This window comes from Globicephala melas, chromosome 15 (genome assembly GCF_963455315.2).
Source record: "Globicephala melas chromosome 15, mGloMel1.2, whole genome shotgun sequence".
Lineage (NCBI taxonomy): Eukaryota > Metazoa > Chordata > Mammalia > Artiodactyla > Delphinidae > Globicephala > Globicephala melas.
Genome location: NC_083328.1, coordinates 68,710,149 through 68,727,406, shown reverse-complemented (window position 1 = coordinate 68,727,406; position 17,258 = coordinate 68,710,149).

Sequence of the window (17,258 nt, the reverse complement as noted above, 5' to 3'; positions counted from 1 at the left end):
TCCTTGCCAGATTCAGGAAGAAGTGACTTTTCCATAAGAAAAACATCATGTCTTGAATTTTATTATGAACTGTCCTAGTCAGGGGTTCATCACTTTCTTACCTCCCTCAGGGACTAGAATAAAGGGACTTCTGGCCCTGCCCAGCCTCCGAGTTGCTCCTTAGAGAGAGGAGCTAGGAATCAGTCAGAACTCTGAGTCCCAACCTATAACACCCAGCAAGCAAACCAGAAAGCCTGACTCCTGCTGTCTTCCTCTCCTGCATCAAGCCGGGAGCCCCACCCCTATCTCCATCCCATCTTCTCCAGGGCAGAGCCTTATCTCCTGAAAGTCTGCGCTGAGAGATCAAGACTAGGAAGGTGAGATGGAAAAGGGATGGATAGGGAGTTTGGGATTAGCAGATGCAAATTATTATATATATGTATAACTAAATCACTTTGCTGTACACCAGATACTAACACAACACTGTAAATCAACTGTACTTCAGTAAAATAGATTTGTTAATAAAAGACTAGGGGGACTTCCCTGGTGGCCCAGTGGTTAAGACTCCACACTCCCAATGCAGGAGGTCCAGGTTTGATCCCTGGTCAGGTAACTAGAGCCCACATGTCGCAACTAAGAGCCCACATGCCACAACTAAGACCTGGCGCAGCCAAATAAATAAATATTTTTTTCTTTTTAAAAAGGACTAGGGGACTTCCCTGGGTGGCACAGTGGTTAAGAATCCACCTGCCAATGCAGGGGACACGGGTTCAAGTCCTGGTCTGGCAAGATCCCACATGCCGCGGAGCCTGTGTGCCACAGCTACTGAGCCTGTGCTCTAGAGCCGCCAAGCCACAACTACTGAGCCCGCATGCCACAACTACTGAAGCCTGCGTGCCTAGAGCCCCCGCTCTGCAGCAAGAGAAGTCACCACAATGAGAAGCCCATGCACCGCAACGAAAAGAGTAGCCCCCGCTCGCTGCAACTAGAGAAAGCCTGCGCACAGCAATGAAGACCCAATACAGCCAAGATAAATAAATAATTTTTTTTAAAAAAGGACTAGGAAGGTGATATTGGGCATCAGGAAAAGTGCTGAATACAGAGTCAGCAGATAAAATATCAAGCCCTGCCTCCCTTGATACTAAAAGTTAATGGCCATGGGTTTTTAGATGGTCCACAAGGATCCACTGTCACCCAGAAAAGATGACTGACAATTTCCCAGGATAATTCACCAAGTGTAGCTGTCTAATTGTAGCCCCGATTTTCAGGATCTTGTCCTTGGCCACAACTAAATGGTGTGGCCATCCCTTAAGGCTAGACTCACATTCACCAAGCTTACAATAAGCTGATGCATATACCCAAGTGCTAACATTTAAATTCACCACGAGAAGTGCAATGGCTAAATCATCCATCATCTATCCATAGAGAATCTGTAAGGGAGGCCAGTTCATCACCAGACAGTTGTCATGTGATGTGGGCTCAGTGCAAGTGGAGCTGGCTATGTGACCAGGATAGGCGACAAGCTGGATAGAGAGAGCCTGATGGTCTGTCTCCCAAAGAGGTACTTATCTCAGTAGCAAACTCTCTGACAGCCCGGACAGCAGTCCCCCAGTGGGGATCACATATCCTCAGCCAACAGCCTCCAGGGCTCCCTGTTTGCAAGACTGGGGCTGATTCTAGTCCCCCACCCCCACCTTACCCCACCAAGTTAACAGACATGGCAGTGTCACCCGTTGGGCTGTACCAAAGATCTTTTCCCACTCCTGGTCTAAATGACATTATGTATTTAGGGCAACTTCCCAAACCGGTGTCTCTTGACCTCAGCAAGTTATTTTTTCACACCAAGCTTCCATTTTTCCACTGGAGAAACTAGGTAGGGTGATGTAAGAATTAGCTCACAAGGCACATCGCAGAGCCTGGCTCACAGGAGGCACTCAGGAAATGGCAGCTGGTAATTCTATGTGATACATGAATGATGGTGTCAGATATCCCAGCTCAGCTCAGGGAGGGCTGGCCCCTAGCTGCCGTGATGGCCCCAGAGGAACTGAGTCCCTTATGCATATTTCCGTGGCTGCAGGCAGAGCCAGGCGTCTTGGGTGCACCCCACCCCATCCCCCTACCTGCCCCCGGACACACACACTTTCATGTGACAACCTTTTCAATGTGTACACATAACCAGCAGTGTTCTTCCTCAGCTTAACAAAACAAATTGGTCAAGAGTCAACACAGGTCTTAATTACAGGCTCTGCACTGGAAGACTGATGGTGGAAGATGAAGAGGGAAGCGCAGGCCCTCGATGGGCGCCTGTAATGAGGTGTCACTGGTCCCCACAGTAAGTCATTTATAAACATGGTCTCCCGTCTGCGGCTGTCAGCATCCCTGACAGAGCTTAATGAGCTGCTTCTTCCTGCCCCGGGGTTAATGTCAGAAGCTGATCATGTTTTCTGTTGCAAGAGGCACTGCCTGGTGGTGAATTTCGTCTACAAATGTCCCCATTCTCTCAGGAAATGTATTTTCCCCAAATTTTTGGCAGGTATACACACTGAATTTCCCTCTGGGGCCTCTCAACCTCCAGAAAGTGCCGTTGCTGAATTCTCCATTTGCAGCCTCTTTCCTTGGCTTGGGTGGGTTCAGGAGAAGAGTCCGTCAAGCCTGGAGTTTGGGTCCTGGGGTGAGGTGGTTAAAAAGGGAGCCTTAGGGCTTCCCTGGTGGCGCAGTGGTTGAGAGTCTGCCTGCCAGTGCAGGAGATGCGGGTTCAGGCCCTGGTCTGGGAGGATGCCACATGCCGCGGAGTGACTAGGCCCGTGAGCCACAACTACTGAGCCTGCGTGTCTGGAGCCTGTGCTCCGCAACAAGAGAGGCCGCGACAGTAGAGGCCCGCGCGCCGCGATGAAGAGTGGCCCCAGCTCGCCACAACTAGAGAAAGCCCTTGCACAGAAACGAAGACCCAACACAGCCAAAAATAAATTAATTTTTTTTAAAAAAAGGGGAGCCTTGGCATCTGACTATGCAGGTTTGGATCCTGGCTCTTCTATTCACAAACTACATGACCTCTCTCAGTTTCCTCATCTGTAAATTGGGAGCAATGAGAGATAAAAGAAGGCCCTTCCATCTGGTGCAGCAGCACGGTGTGCTGTGTTTCACCACACTGGCTCTAACCAGCTGAGGCTAATAACCACCTATGGACTTGGAGAGACCCCAGATCAAAAGACCATCCACAGACCTAACTGAAGGCTCTTTCTTAACCAATACACAGTGAGACTTACATTAACTGACCATGTACAAAAGCCAATGGACTCATTCCGTCCAATCCGGGTGCAAATGGCAACTCTTAATTAACATAGTCACAACGAACCTCCCTTCCCTAGCACATAAAATTCCCTGACATTTTCCCTTCCAGAAGCCACTCGATGAATTTCCTCCACTGCGTGTCTTCCATTGACTAATAAATAAGTAAACTCGGTACTCAACCTTCTAATCACTGAGATAGGCTTTGTTTTTCCTTTAACAGCACCTCCCTCAATAAGAGTACTTTCTCATGTAGGCAAAATAAGGCTCCCCAAAGACGTCCATGTCCTGCTCCTCGGGATCTGGGAATATGGCAAGTCACCTGACAAAGGATAATTAAGATTGGCAGGTGGAATTAAGCTTGCTGACCTGCTAATCTTAGGATAAATAGATTAGCCTGGATAATCCTGGTGGACCCAATGTAATCATAAGCATCTTTAAAGGGGGAAGAGGGAGGCAGGAGAGAACCAAAGCATTGGCAGCTGAGACGGACTCAACTGATGTTGCTGGCTTTGAAGATGGAAGGGGCCACGAACCAAGAAATGCGGGTGCCCTCCAGAAGCTAGAAAGGGCAAGGAAATTAATCTCCCCTAGAGCTTCCAGAAAGGATGACAGCCCTACCAACACCTTGATTTTTGCCTAGTGAGAGTCAGACTCCTGAGCTCCAGAACTGCAGGATAATAAGTTTGTGTTGTTTTAAGCCATTATGTTTGTGGTGGTTTATCACAGCAGGTGTAAGAGATGAATACAGGTATCCCCCTCATGAGGTTTCTGGTGAGCTCTTACAGGTAAAGTGCTTAGACCATGCCTGGCAAATCCTAAGTGTTCAATTAATATTACTATGATTTTTAATAATGCTGTCAATTTCTTCATTATAGAGCTTCTCACCTCCTCCCTCCCTTTGACCATTCCCACAGCTCAGCTCCTGCCAACAGAAGTGAAGGAAGAAGAGCTGACCTTTCCTGAGCACTTCCTGTGACCAGGCACAGTGCCGGGCACCTGGTCCAGCACTTGGCACCTGCCCTCTCAGTGGGTGAGTGTTCTGGAATCACCTTCTCTAGAAAACCAACCAAATCTGGGCCCCAATAATGTAAGCGCCCAGTTATAAATCATCGGCCATCTGGGGCATCTGAACAAGCATCATCAATTACACTCATCCAACCCTTCTCCAAACGCAAGTATGAGGCACTGCTCTGTTAGGCGTTCTCACATCATCATCTGTCAGGGAAGCTGAGCTGCCCTCGGAGCCCAAGCTGAGCAGGTCCCTGCCTCTTCCCGGCTCCAGAGCTCTTGACTCATCCCCTCCTTTCAGGACCAATGGCCTCATGATTTCCTTATTCATCTGCCTCCTCATTTGACTGTGACCAACTTGAGGACCCAGCCAGTGCCTAGCCCTGGCACAAGTGTGTCAGCAAGTCTTCGTCGCATGAAGGAAGGGGAAGGTATAGATCATTTTTATTTGTTCCTTGAAAAAAAGCAGGAGCTCTCCACAGCAATGCTTAGATTAACAACTTGGGCTTCTCCAAGGTCCTTGCCAGGGCCAGGACCAGGACAAGGGTGAGGCAAGAGAAGAACCCAGGGTGTGAACTTTAAAAAGGTACTCCCTCTCCGGGGCTAACCTGTACTGGGACAAACCCAAGAGTGAGGGCTCTGTACATCTGACACCTTAGATGTCCCAGCCCCGCCCACTGCAGTCAGATACTGCGTCACCAGCCACTGTTACTGGAGCTTGAAGCAAATCTCATTAAACTCCTTAATGATAAATAAGTCAATTGTCCAACATCACTGAAAGATGAAGAATTTAGACTGGTAAGGATATGCTATGCTGTGATAACAAATTAATCCTGAATTTTTAGTGGCTTAACAGAGCAGTTGATTTCCCACTCATGTTCCATGTCCACAGTGGCTCAGCGAGGGAGCTCTGAGCGGTCTAGGGCAGTGACTCTCAAACTTTGGGGTGCAGAAGCATTAGCTAAGACCTTTGCTTAAAATTCAGGTTCTTCATCCCTACCTCCCAAGGTTCGGATTCGGTAGGTCTTGGGAAAGCCCAGGCGTTTATATTTTTTTGCACATTCCCCAGGTAATTTAGATGCAGGTGCTCTGTGGACTGGATCCAGCCAGGCAAACCATTTCCACCTAACAGCTGGGCCCTGCCAGTGCCACATATGGTCTGACCCCAGAGCACTCACGGATCTAGCAAAAGGCTGGGAGTTCGGGTAATCTTCCTGAAGAGGCACAGACTTGGATGGGCTCGTCTTAAGTGGGGAGAGCCTGCCATCACTGGGGATTCTCAGTGGGTAGCTATAGCCCAAGGCATGGAACACCTGTTATAAAGACAACTGTAGCCAAGGGGGGAGGGGGCTACCCATCCCCAGGGAGCCGGACACCACACCACAGACATTTCTGTAAGCCAGGAGGGCTGTGGCACTGGACAGAGCAAATTGCAGCACAAGCCTCTGTGAGTTGGAAACGAATCCAGCATTGAGTAGAGCTGAAAACACTGACAAGAAAGCTGGTCAGTGAGGTGGGGCAATGACCCCCCCAAGGCATGGGAACCCTATTTTGTGCAACTTAGGAAGAAACATTTCATCTCTCAGCAGCTGGTATGAGAAGTCGTTCATAGGAGGGGACTTCTGTACTGAAAAGCAGCTCTGATGGGCACCTTGGGGGTTGAAGCGAGCAATGTGTACACCAGGGGTCAGGCAAAACATGGAAATGATTCCAAAGAACACACACACACACCAAAAAAAAAAAAGGAAGAGGAAGACAAAAGGCCGAGGGAGGCCTCCTGGCAGGATGAATGGGAAGGAATCCGAGTAAGCTAAAAAGTGTCTATCAGGTAGTTTGCTGCATGGTGTGCCGTAAGACCACATCCTTGGTCTCATCTCCAGTGAAATCCCCATTGCTCACTCACATTGGGAAGAGTGGGTTTTCTTTGGGGGAGGGAGGTGGAAGGCTCCCACCTCAGGAGGGCTGAGCCCTTTGTCAAGAGTGCAAATCAGCGGGTGGAGAGCCATCCTCCCTGCTCCACTCTGGGCCACTCTGCAGTCTAGAGGCTCCGGCCCCTCCAAATGGTCTTGGAAGAACTCCTGGGCCTCTCTGAGCAGAGGAAGAAGCAATCACACCTGGAGAAATCACGGAGCAGCCCCAGTGCCTGGCAGGACTGAGAGGGACAGTGATGGTTAACTGAAGACTGTGCCTAACCGATTAGGCTGTGATTAACCAATGAGAGGCGTGCAACCCAGGAAGTGGGCTTGATGCTACATGCAGGCGAGGCAGCCCCTGGAAGCTCTTTAAATATTTGGGGCTTGGAGCTATGCACATGCAGGAAGGAGCTGGGAGTCGGGGTAATTTGGACCATGCCACTAACCTAAACAATCGGCCATGAGAGTAAATGTAATAAGAGTAATAATAATAACTAATAGTAGTTAATGCTTATGTAAACCTACTAGGTGCGGTTGTTTATTAACGTATCCATTCCCACAACAAATTATGATTTAAGTATATTATTGTCACCATTGTATGAAAAAACTGAGCCCAGGGAGAGCGAGTTGCTTAAGGGTGCACAGCCCGCAATAGCAGAGCCATCATTTGAATGTAAGCCGCATGCCTTTGATATCTGTGTTCCAAACCATTGCCCTCTGATATATGTAAAAGTGCTTTATTAAATAAATTGTAAAGTGCTGAGCAATGTTACGTATCACTGGCTCCTGAATATCTAGACAAGAGATATTAAAACGTAAGAAAGCAAAAACCGACCCGTAGCTCTGAAGGACTTTCAGAGAGGTAGAGAAAATTGTGACGTAAAGATACTCCCACCTAGGGCTTCCCTGGTGGTACAGTGGTTGGGAGTCCACCTGCCGGTGCAGGGGACGCGGGTTCGTGCCCCGGTCCGGGGGGATCCCACATGCCGCAGAGCGGCTGGGCCCGTGAGCCATGGCCGCTGAGCCTGCGCGTCCGGAGCCTGTGCTCCGCAACGGGAGAGGCCACAACAGTGAGAGGCCCGCGTAACGCAAAAAAAAAAAAAAAAAAGATACTCCCACCTAACCTGCAGCCTTCCCCAGGTGGGCAAAATCGTTCACCATGCCCAACACAGCCGCCCTGCTTCACAGTAACAATTGCTGTTCTGGGCACTTCTCTTTGGCAGATCAAAAAAAAAAAAAAAAAAAAATCAGTCAATCCTTAGGAATTGCTATGAACCAGATCAAGCATTGTTTATACCCAGGAAGTCACAGAACTGGGCAAAGAAGACAAAATAAGAAGCCTAGAGGGTCAGTTCTGGGCTTTTTCAGCACGGAGAGTCAGTAAACAGAGACAGTCCCGGTTAAAGGGGGAAAGTGAGCACAGACCAATACAGAGGTCACCAGGAGATGCCAGAAAGGAGATGCCAAAAAGAGTAAGAGTTGAGTGACAGAAGCTGAGGGTCCTGTGTGAGCACAGCCAGGAATAACCGCGTCAGCTGCAGGCAGTCTGACCAAATCTGCTGAGCCCCATCCACTGGAAAGCCCCTAGTCCCAGGTGCAAAGGCTCTGCCCAGCATCAAAAACACGGCAGTGAAACGCCTCCTCCTGGTGACTCTAGGCCCAAAGATCAGAACAATTCACGCTTTGCCTGCACCGTAGCCAAGATCAGGCCCCCTGGAGGCTCGTGATGTGTCCCTCCAGCTCTGACAGGGGAAGGAGATAGCACGGGAATGTCCTTGCATCACGTGAGAAAGGCTTTCCTGATCTCTGTCTGCATTTCATCTTTGTTGATATATTTATATCAGATCTTGATCATCACACTTGCCTACAATTTAGGCTGTTTTCCTTCCAAACACACTAAATACATGTTACCGCTAAGAAACTAAGTTCTCAATTTACACTGTTTTGCACTCATTTCGTAAAACATCTTGTGCCATCTCAGTGTGAACCACAAAGCCAACCCTGACGGTACTGCGATCTGGACCACGAGGGAAGCAAGCAGGCATCCACCCCTAAGAGCTCTTTTAGAGATGCTTAGATCTCTGCAGTCATCCTCATGTTCCATAAATGCTAGGAACCACAGAGAAAGCCAAGAGGGGCCTTCGTTCAACTTTAAACAAATCCAGATAAGCAGACCCCAGGCCAACCCATCCCGACTGCAAAAGACCCCAACAGTCTACCACCCTCCCCTATTCCATGCACATGAGACCCAGGACAAAGATGTCCTGTGCGATCTCCCAAGACTGGACCTGCTCACACAGCCCATCCCTCCTGTTCATGACAGGTTTGAAGGTGGCTCTTGTGGTGTCCTCCCCTTTAAGAATGAAGCACTTTGACCTTGACTAGAATAGCAAGAAATCTTCTCTTGAGACTGCGCTCTGAGAAGCAAAGCACTAGGCAGAATGGTCCCAGACAAACCCAGTCTCTGCAGTTAGACAGCTCCCCAGATCATCCCCCTGCACCCCGAAACACAGCAGGACTCAACACCTGGGGGAGGGAAGGGGGTGGGAGCGTCACAAAAGAGTCTGCACTGGAAGAGTTTTCGTGCACTCAGGGAGCCGTGGAAGCGCCTTCCCAGCGCCCACGTGTGAATCCCACACTCCTCTCCACCACTTTCTACTGAGTAGCAGGGCCAGATTCTCCCCCTGGAGCCTGGGTCTCTCCATGTTTGCCTTGGCTTCATTCTCTTCCTGTTCCCACTTTTCTAATTCGCCTGCTTCCATGCATTTGCTGCCACACAGGTGCCCTTCCACCCGGATTCTACTTTACCCGTCCTTCCAGGCCCCACTCAAACCCCACCTTCTCCACAGTTCCCTCACGTATCCCCCAAGCTGGGCTCACTCTTGTGTTTCTGCATCACACCTGGTACTCCTACTGGGATTCTTCATTACCTGGGGTATAACTTTTCATGTGCTTATAAGAACAACCTGTATTCCAGTCCAGGTTCCCCTGACACATAAGCTGTGTCACCTGGGGAAAGCTGCTTTACCTCTCTGATCCTGACTCCCGATTTGTAAAATGAAGACTGTAAAGTCTACCTTCCAAACCGCTGGGGAGATGAAAGCAAATCACATGGATAGCTCACCTAGCACAGCGCCTGGCAAGCAAACATTGCCCCATGAATGTCAGTGAAGCGCGATCCTGTAGGGTTTGAGTGGATGGGCTCTGGAGCTGGGCTACCTGGATTGATTCCCTGGTTTTATAACTTTCGAGTTCTGTGACCTTAGACAAGCTACAAGCTACTCATCCTTTCTGTGCCTGAGTTTCCTGCTCTTAAAATGAGAAGAATAGAACCTAACTTGTGAGGCATGCTGGTGATGCAGGGAGTTCAATCCGATGGAGGGCTTAGAAGGGTGCGTAAGCGTTAGCTCTTGTTGCTGGCAGCTCCACACTCCCCTCCTGGAAGGCAGGGCCACGCCCCCGACGCCTTAGCAATCCACACCTCATCCAGCATCCCACCTGGTCGCCACAGAGGAACTGAGTCAAACCGCAATCACCTACCTCAATCCTCCTCCAAACCATGCACCTCCAGCCAGCAGGGAAGATTTTGCCAGACGCAGTCAGGTAACACCCACGTCTTCAGTGTCCTTCCATCACCTATCTTCACGTCCCGAGATGGCAGAATCAGAACACTGAGCCGTCTCACTCAGTTGTGCATTCCACAGATGGGGAGAGAGGAGCACAGAGGCCAAGAAACTCCCCTGGAGTCACACAGTAATTACATTTTCTCTCAGCCTGACTTTCCCGGCAGGAATGGCTGCCCTTGTCAGTTTCTTCCCTTCCTGCTCCAGTCCCAGCCCCCGGGGCTTTGCTGGGCATTGCTCACAAACCAGGGGTGATACTTCACACCAAGCTCGAGTTGCCGGCAGGCCACGGTCAGCACAGGAGAAGCAGAGGTCTTATATGAGAGGCCCCTCCTTCTGGCGGAAGGGCCTCTGTGCCCCTCCCCACATTATCGCATTATTGGCTCCAGCTCTGGGCCCAGCATCCCCTGCAGCCTGGGCTGGCCACAGGCTGGGGGCACCACGATGTGAACTCTGCACCAATTCCTGGCTGGGCGGTGAGCGGCAGATTCACATCTTTCACATCCTTTTACCCTCACAGCCGCCCAGCAAGGCAGCATCTCACTCCTTTCTACAGATGAAGGTGATGAGGTCACGGGGCAGGGGAGGAACTGACTTGATCCAGTTTTCACAGTTCACTCGGAGGTTCCAAGGATCCGTTTATAAGTGGAGAGACTGGTCCATAGTGAGAACCGGGAATGCCCGTTGCTCCGCTGTGTTGCCCTGGGGGAGCCATTTCCTCCAGCCACACTCAGTTTCCCACCTGAACAACAAAGACTTGGTTAAAGAATCTCCAAGAGAGTGTCCCTTCATCTCTGACATTATCACCAAAAGGGTGATCCCATATACTTGGCAACCCACAGCCACCCCCAAATGAGTCATTCCAGCCGGAGGTCTTGGGGTCCCACTGATTCTTTATTGCTTCTTCCATAAGGTGCATTTAAAAAAAAAACAACCCTCTTTCTGCTGATTTGCAAGTTGCCTTCAGGTGCACCTGGAGGTGTTCTCTGCCCTTCTCTTTCCCACTTAGTTGCCTTTTCATTTTCACCCAGCCTGTAGCTATCCCAGGCCTGGACCTCCTCATGCTGCACTTTTAAGTGGTCTCCAGGATTCCTGCTGTTATCGACTTTTAAACCCAATCATCATCTTATTTGTAAAGCACTGTTAGAGGTGCAATGGAGTGGAGTGAGCACCAGCTGAGGAATCAGGCACACCCAGGAAGGACGCCAGGCTCTGCCACTCACCAGCCCGGACAAGTTAGGGAGCTTCTCTGAGCCTCAGTTTCCCCATCCTTAAATGGGAGTGATGATAGCAATCCCATGGTTGTGAAAACTGCCTAAGATCATACATGTGCCTGGCACACAGCAAGCTCTCAATAAACCTCAGCTGTGAGTCTTATTAAAGAGCTTGCTGCCCCAATGAGGAGTAAACAGATGCTCTTAGTACCCTGCTCACTCATCCCGTCATCCTACCCCAGACGTCATCTGTAGACAGTTCCTGTGTGCACAAATGTCTACAGGACAGTGCTGGGGAATTAACACCCCAGGAACAGGCCGAAATCACTGAAGAATGGGAGTTGGTCGATAAATTTCCAAGCTTCCTCACCCCAGTGCATCAATCCTGAGCTGTGTCCCATGCCACCTCTCAGAAAGCTCCAGTGGGATTGAGCCGCAGTTACCCACAGCCAGAACCTGCTCCCCCTGACTTCCCCCCTCGGTCACAGTTCATCCTGCTGTCCCCTCCCCCATAAACTGCTTGCCCCCAAACCTTTATCTCAAGGTCTACTTTGGGGAGAACACAAACTAAGGTAGGGGCTTCCCTGGTGGCGCAGTGGTTGAGAGTCCGCCTGCCGATACAGGGGACACGGGTTCGTGCCCCAGTCCGGGAAGATCCCACATGCCGCGGAGCGGCTGGGCCCGTGAGCCATGGCCGCTGAGCCTGCGCGTCCGGAGCCTGTGCTCCGCAACGGGAGAGGCCACAGCAGTGAGAGGCCCGCGTACCGCAAAAAAAAAAAAAAAAAAAAAAAAAGAAATGAATCCTGCCAACAACCAGTGAGCTGGGAGGCCATCCTTCCCCAGTCAATCCCTCAGACGAGCCTACAGCCTCAGCCAACACCTGCAGCCTCCGAAAGACCCTAAAGCAAAGGTCAGGCTGTTCCCAGGTTCCTGACCCACAGAAACTGCGTGATAATGAATGTGTGTTGTCTTCAGCTACTCAATTTGGGGGTACATTGATACGCAGCAATAGATAATAGTACACCTCGTCCACCGATTCTGATAACATGTAATTAGAACTCGGAGTCATGAGTCACACACAGTCATTCTACAGTCAGCAACGGGGAAGAGGCAAGACAATTAGTTTGGGAGATAACCTTGTGTCGCATCACGAATAATAGTAAGCAATATTCCTGGCAAGGAAATCCTGTGCATGCACGCCCCCCAGTGAGATTGAATGTCATCTCATTCAATCCACACCACAACCTGTAATGTTGGCACTACTCCAATCCCTGTTTTATAGATGAAGAAATTGAGATTCAGAGAGTTTAAGTAAGTTATCCGAGCTCACAAAGACAGCGCTGAAAACCAGGATTTTAACCCAAGCCTCTAACTTCAGAACCTTCCCGCTAAGCACTGCATTATAACCCTGACTAGGCTACCAATAGGGTAGGAGCCCTTTACAGTCTATGAGAAGGAGGGCAAGGGTCCACCCCGACTCTAGTTTCCGCATCTATTATGTGAAGTACAGAAGTTCTAAGGGACCCCTAAGGTCTATGTCTGAGACTGGGGGTGGGGTACAGTGTCAGTAACTCTTTGGTTGGGCCCTATAATCATGCAATAAGATATATGCATCACAGTTTATTATAACATTAATGACAATAAAGAATGATTAGGAGAAGAAAAAAATAAAACTCCTGAGGCAGAGAGAACTGTAGCTTTGAAATCAATTGCAGTGAAGGTTGCTGAATTTACAGACTTAAAGGGTCCAGTATCCCAAGGATTTTTCAGATTCTTGGCCTTCCTATACTTTCTCATTCAGATAACTCTCTGTACAGTAATTCTTTTTTTTAATTTTTTTTTTTAATTTGGCTGCACTGGGTCTTAGTTGCAGCATGTGGGATCTTAGTTCCCTGACCAGGGATTGAACCCGGGCCCCCTGTGTTGGGAGCGCAGAGTCTTAACCACTGGACCACCAGGGAAGTCCCTGGATAGTAATTATTTAAGGGGAATCTGATTTTGCATTTAAAACTCCTTAGCCCATCTTATACACTTATTCACTTTTCTGACCTCATCTCCCATGTCGGCCCCAACCACATCTAAGACACACTCTATGTTCTATCCAGTTCAAATTTTGACTATTTCCTCTGGTTTCTATGACTGTTCCACTGTTTAGAATACCCTTTGTCACTTGGCAAACATCTGTTGTTTTACACCTCAATTTGACTATAACTTCTATAAAGCCACTCTGGAAAAACCTTTTGTGCTGTCATGTATTAGTTACCTATTGCTGTGTAACAAATGACCCCAAATGTAGCAGCTTAAAATGACAAGTATTTATTATCTCAGGGTTTCTGGGAGCAGCTTAGCTGGGTGCTTCCAGCTCAAGGTCTTTCTTGAGGTTAGAGCTGAGGTGTCAGCCTGGTCTGCTGACATCTCAAGGCTCAACTGGGGCTGACAGATCCACTTCCGAGCTCACCCTGTGGTTTGTGTTGGCAGGTTTCATTTCCTCACAGGCTGTTGTACAGAGGCCCTCAGTTCCTCACCACTCCTTGGGGGCATAGGTCTGCTCACATTGTGGAAGCTTGCTTCCCTTAACATATGTGATACAGAGAGAGACAGAGACAGAGGGAAGTGTGTCACTTGTCACAGTCTTTTTATAACCTAACTTGACATGACATACATCACTATTGCTGTATTCATTCATTAGAAGGAAGAGTATAAATCCAGCCCACACTCAAAAGGGGGATCAGGTGAGGACATGAATACCAAGAGACAGAGAATCCCTGGAAGCAATCTTAGAGATTGCCTTGTACATAATCACTTCTCATGATCAAGACATTATACTTTTTTATTTATTTGTCTTCTTCCCCTCAGGGACCAGACTGTGAGTACCCAAGTCAGGACTATGTCTTTTTATATAGTTTCCCATTTCTGACACATGCCAGGCAATAAGGAGTGAGTGGCCTTGACACTTTCCTGCCCATTGAGCTGCTCTCCCAGAACCTGGATCAGTATGGGGATCTATGTCCTGTTAACCATCACAGTCTCTCTGATGATGTGTTTGTCCCTGGAATAAGCCCATTTGCCCAAGAGCTCCCTCCTCTGCCTGCTTTCTTCTGGGTCACTGAATGGAGAGATAATCTTCTGGAAGGCAGCTCCCTGCCCAGGTGTGTTTTAGGGTAACCATTACTTTCCTGGCTCCCCCCGCTTCATGACACCTCCCATGAAGACCCCATCCCTCCTTGTGCTTTTCTCTTTCCTGTTGAGTCTTTCTTTCATTTCTTCCTTTCTTTCTCTCTTTCCACTGGCCTACTTCACTGAGTCAAATTCCAGTTTGAAGGAAAGCCAGAACCCTCTGTCCCTCAGTGTAGTGGTGTGTACAAGGTGTATGGAATCAGACTGCTTAGCTTAGAATCCCAGGTCTGCTATTTATACTAGAAGTGTGACCTTAGGCAAGCTATTTAGTTTCTCTGTTCCTCACTTTCCTTATCTGTAAAACTGTGATACTCATAGTAGACATATCTCATAGTGTTGTTGGAAAGATTATGAAATACGAACAGTGCTTGACACACAGTGTTAGAAAGATGCTTTTGCTGGACGAATGAATGATCCTGCCAAATAATGTGCCAGAATAAATTAATAATTACATCTAAGAGGTGAGATGTCCTGTCCAAGGCCACACCGAGAGTTAGTGACAGAGCTGGAAGGAGACCCGGGTCTCCAGACCCCAATTTCTCTGCATCAATCAGGAAAGCGATACTCTCCAAGCTGATGCTTGAGTCATTCTCAACTCACTGCAGTTTTTTATTCTCTCATAAGGATAAGTCAACACTTAAATGAGCAGCATGAGTTTCCTGTTGATGGAGTCAGCTCATGGTAACATCTTTTTCAGTATGTTGACTAATCATAGGAATCTTGAGCTGCCTGTGAGGCTGGGAAAGCAGGTGATTCTATGCCCATCATGAATTGACACAGACATGGGGCCCAGAGGGTGCTCTAAAGGTTCAGATTGGATCCATACCCATCCATCTTGAAGAAATCCTTTGCTGTCACAATATATTAGCTTCCGTCATTTTTGTTTTCATGATGGCTCTGCTGAGAAATGTTGCCAGATTGGTTTGTCATCTGTAAAATGAGGCTGGAACTTGCTCCCACCTTGAGGGAAAGGACTGTTTCTTATCTAACACTGAATGCCCAGCGCCTGAGTAGTACCTGGTGATTACACGCTCTGAAGATCTGCTGAGGAATGATCTTTGAAGTCCCTCCCAACTCTAGCATTTAAAAACACTGACAGCAAAGATAGAGACAGAAAAATAAAACTATTGAAAACAGACACAACAACTCAATGAGTACAGACAGCTCTCTGGGGTCACTCATACACAGGAAAATAGGCTCAAACATCTCAGCAGATTCTGAGGGTACCAGGGGGTTCACTACTTGCTCAACAAATATCCAAAGTGATGATCCCAAGTCACACAGATAGTTCAGTCTTGTTTAAGGAGGCACTGGCTGGTGTTGTATGATTAACCATGTTAACTACAGAACACCTGCCCTGAAGAGATGATCAATGCCCGTTATCTGGTGACCAATAAAACCGCAATAAATTCAGCTCAGCTGACACGTTTTTGGTATCCACTGTGCATCAGATACTTTGTGAGTTTTGGTTCTCTGAGAAGTAGACACCCAGATGGGATTAGGTGCAGGACATTCTTGGGGGAAATGCCTATGAAAGGTAAAGGGAGCAATGGCAGGTGGGGAGAGCCCTCAGACAGAGATGCAAGTCTGACACCCACGGGAGAGGCAAGGCAGGATCAAGAAAGAAAAGCTCAGATCACATGCGTTTCTGAGTTAGAGTCAGCCTAGGCATGGAGGAGCTCCATGTCAGGCAAGAATGGTATGGCTCTGGTACTCCTGCAGTGTTTAGTCTTGGGCTAGAAGTGGTCCTAGGGAAGCTTGGCCTGAACTTGAGTGCAGGGAGAATCCAAAGACATAGCAAGGAGGCTGCCAGGTACCCTGCAGCCCGTGCTCTTGAAGGGAGTAGGACATGGACGTGGTGGCCACAGACCCTCCTCTGTTTCAGAGGTAAAGACCTGCCTAAGATCCAGTCCTTTCCTTTGAAGAACTTTCTTTTAAAGGAAGAAGATCATGAACAATGAAAAAAATATGAGAAAGGACTCATGTGGCAGAGAAGAATGAGTCATTAACTTACTTCGGCAAGGATGGTGCCTTGGAGAAGTCTTCAGAGAGGACGTGACCACCGGTCAAAGGGTTGAGGCGTCATAGCTGGAAAGGGGTGGCAGAAAGTAGATGACCAGATGGTCTGCACTATGGGAAAGAACAGATTTTAAGAATCCAACTGCCTCAGTCTGTGAAGAGGCAGCCTGAAAGGGGTCCTAATCAAAGTGCACAAATTTATAAAGAGAGGACAGAAAGTGGAAATGAATTTGCTCATCAAATCCGAGAACCAAGGAATAAGGAGAGAGTGTTTCAGAGCAGATGCAGAAAGGCCTGCTTTACACTGAAGGCTGTCACCTTTTACAGATAATCAGAAGGAAATGAAGATGCTATATAGCAATGCCTCAGTCACCTGGCCCTCCCTGGAGAGGAATTTTTCCATGCATATAAAACGTCCATATGGCAGGATGTGATTCTTTTAGGGAAAACTAAAACATAATCATGTTGGAGAGAAAGCTTTCCAGAATAAGTTTGACCAATGCCCTGCCTTCTTAAGCACCATTTAGAAGTTTCCAGGGTGGGACTTCCCTGGCAGTCCAGTGGTTAAGACTTTGCCTTCCAATACAGGGGGTGCAGGTTCGATCCCTGGTCGGGGAGCTAAGATCCCACATGCTTCGCAACCAAAAACCCAAAAACGTAAAGCAGAAGCAATATTGCAACAAATTCAATAAAGACTTAAAAATAAATAAAAGTTTCCAGGTGACTCAGATGAGATCGCTATGAGCATGAGTGACTGTGCTCAGACTTGGTGATATCCTCACATCCAATGAAGCGTGGAAGTAGAGAAGTTCCTAAACCAAACGGCTCCGAATACTGCACTCCTGAAGTTGCCTTGTCACCGTCTTCAACCACTATCAAGCAATTGGCGTAGCTTTCCCCCTTCTTTCAAGGAATTTGCTTATAGGAAACTTAGACACACTATCCCTTCTAATTCACTGCTTCTCATTTCCTTTGGGGTAGAAAACATGATAACCGTTCTCATCGAAATTATATTTAAGATGAGCCTAAGTATG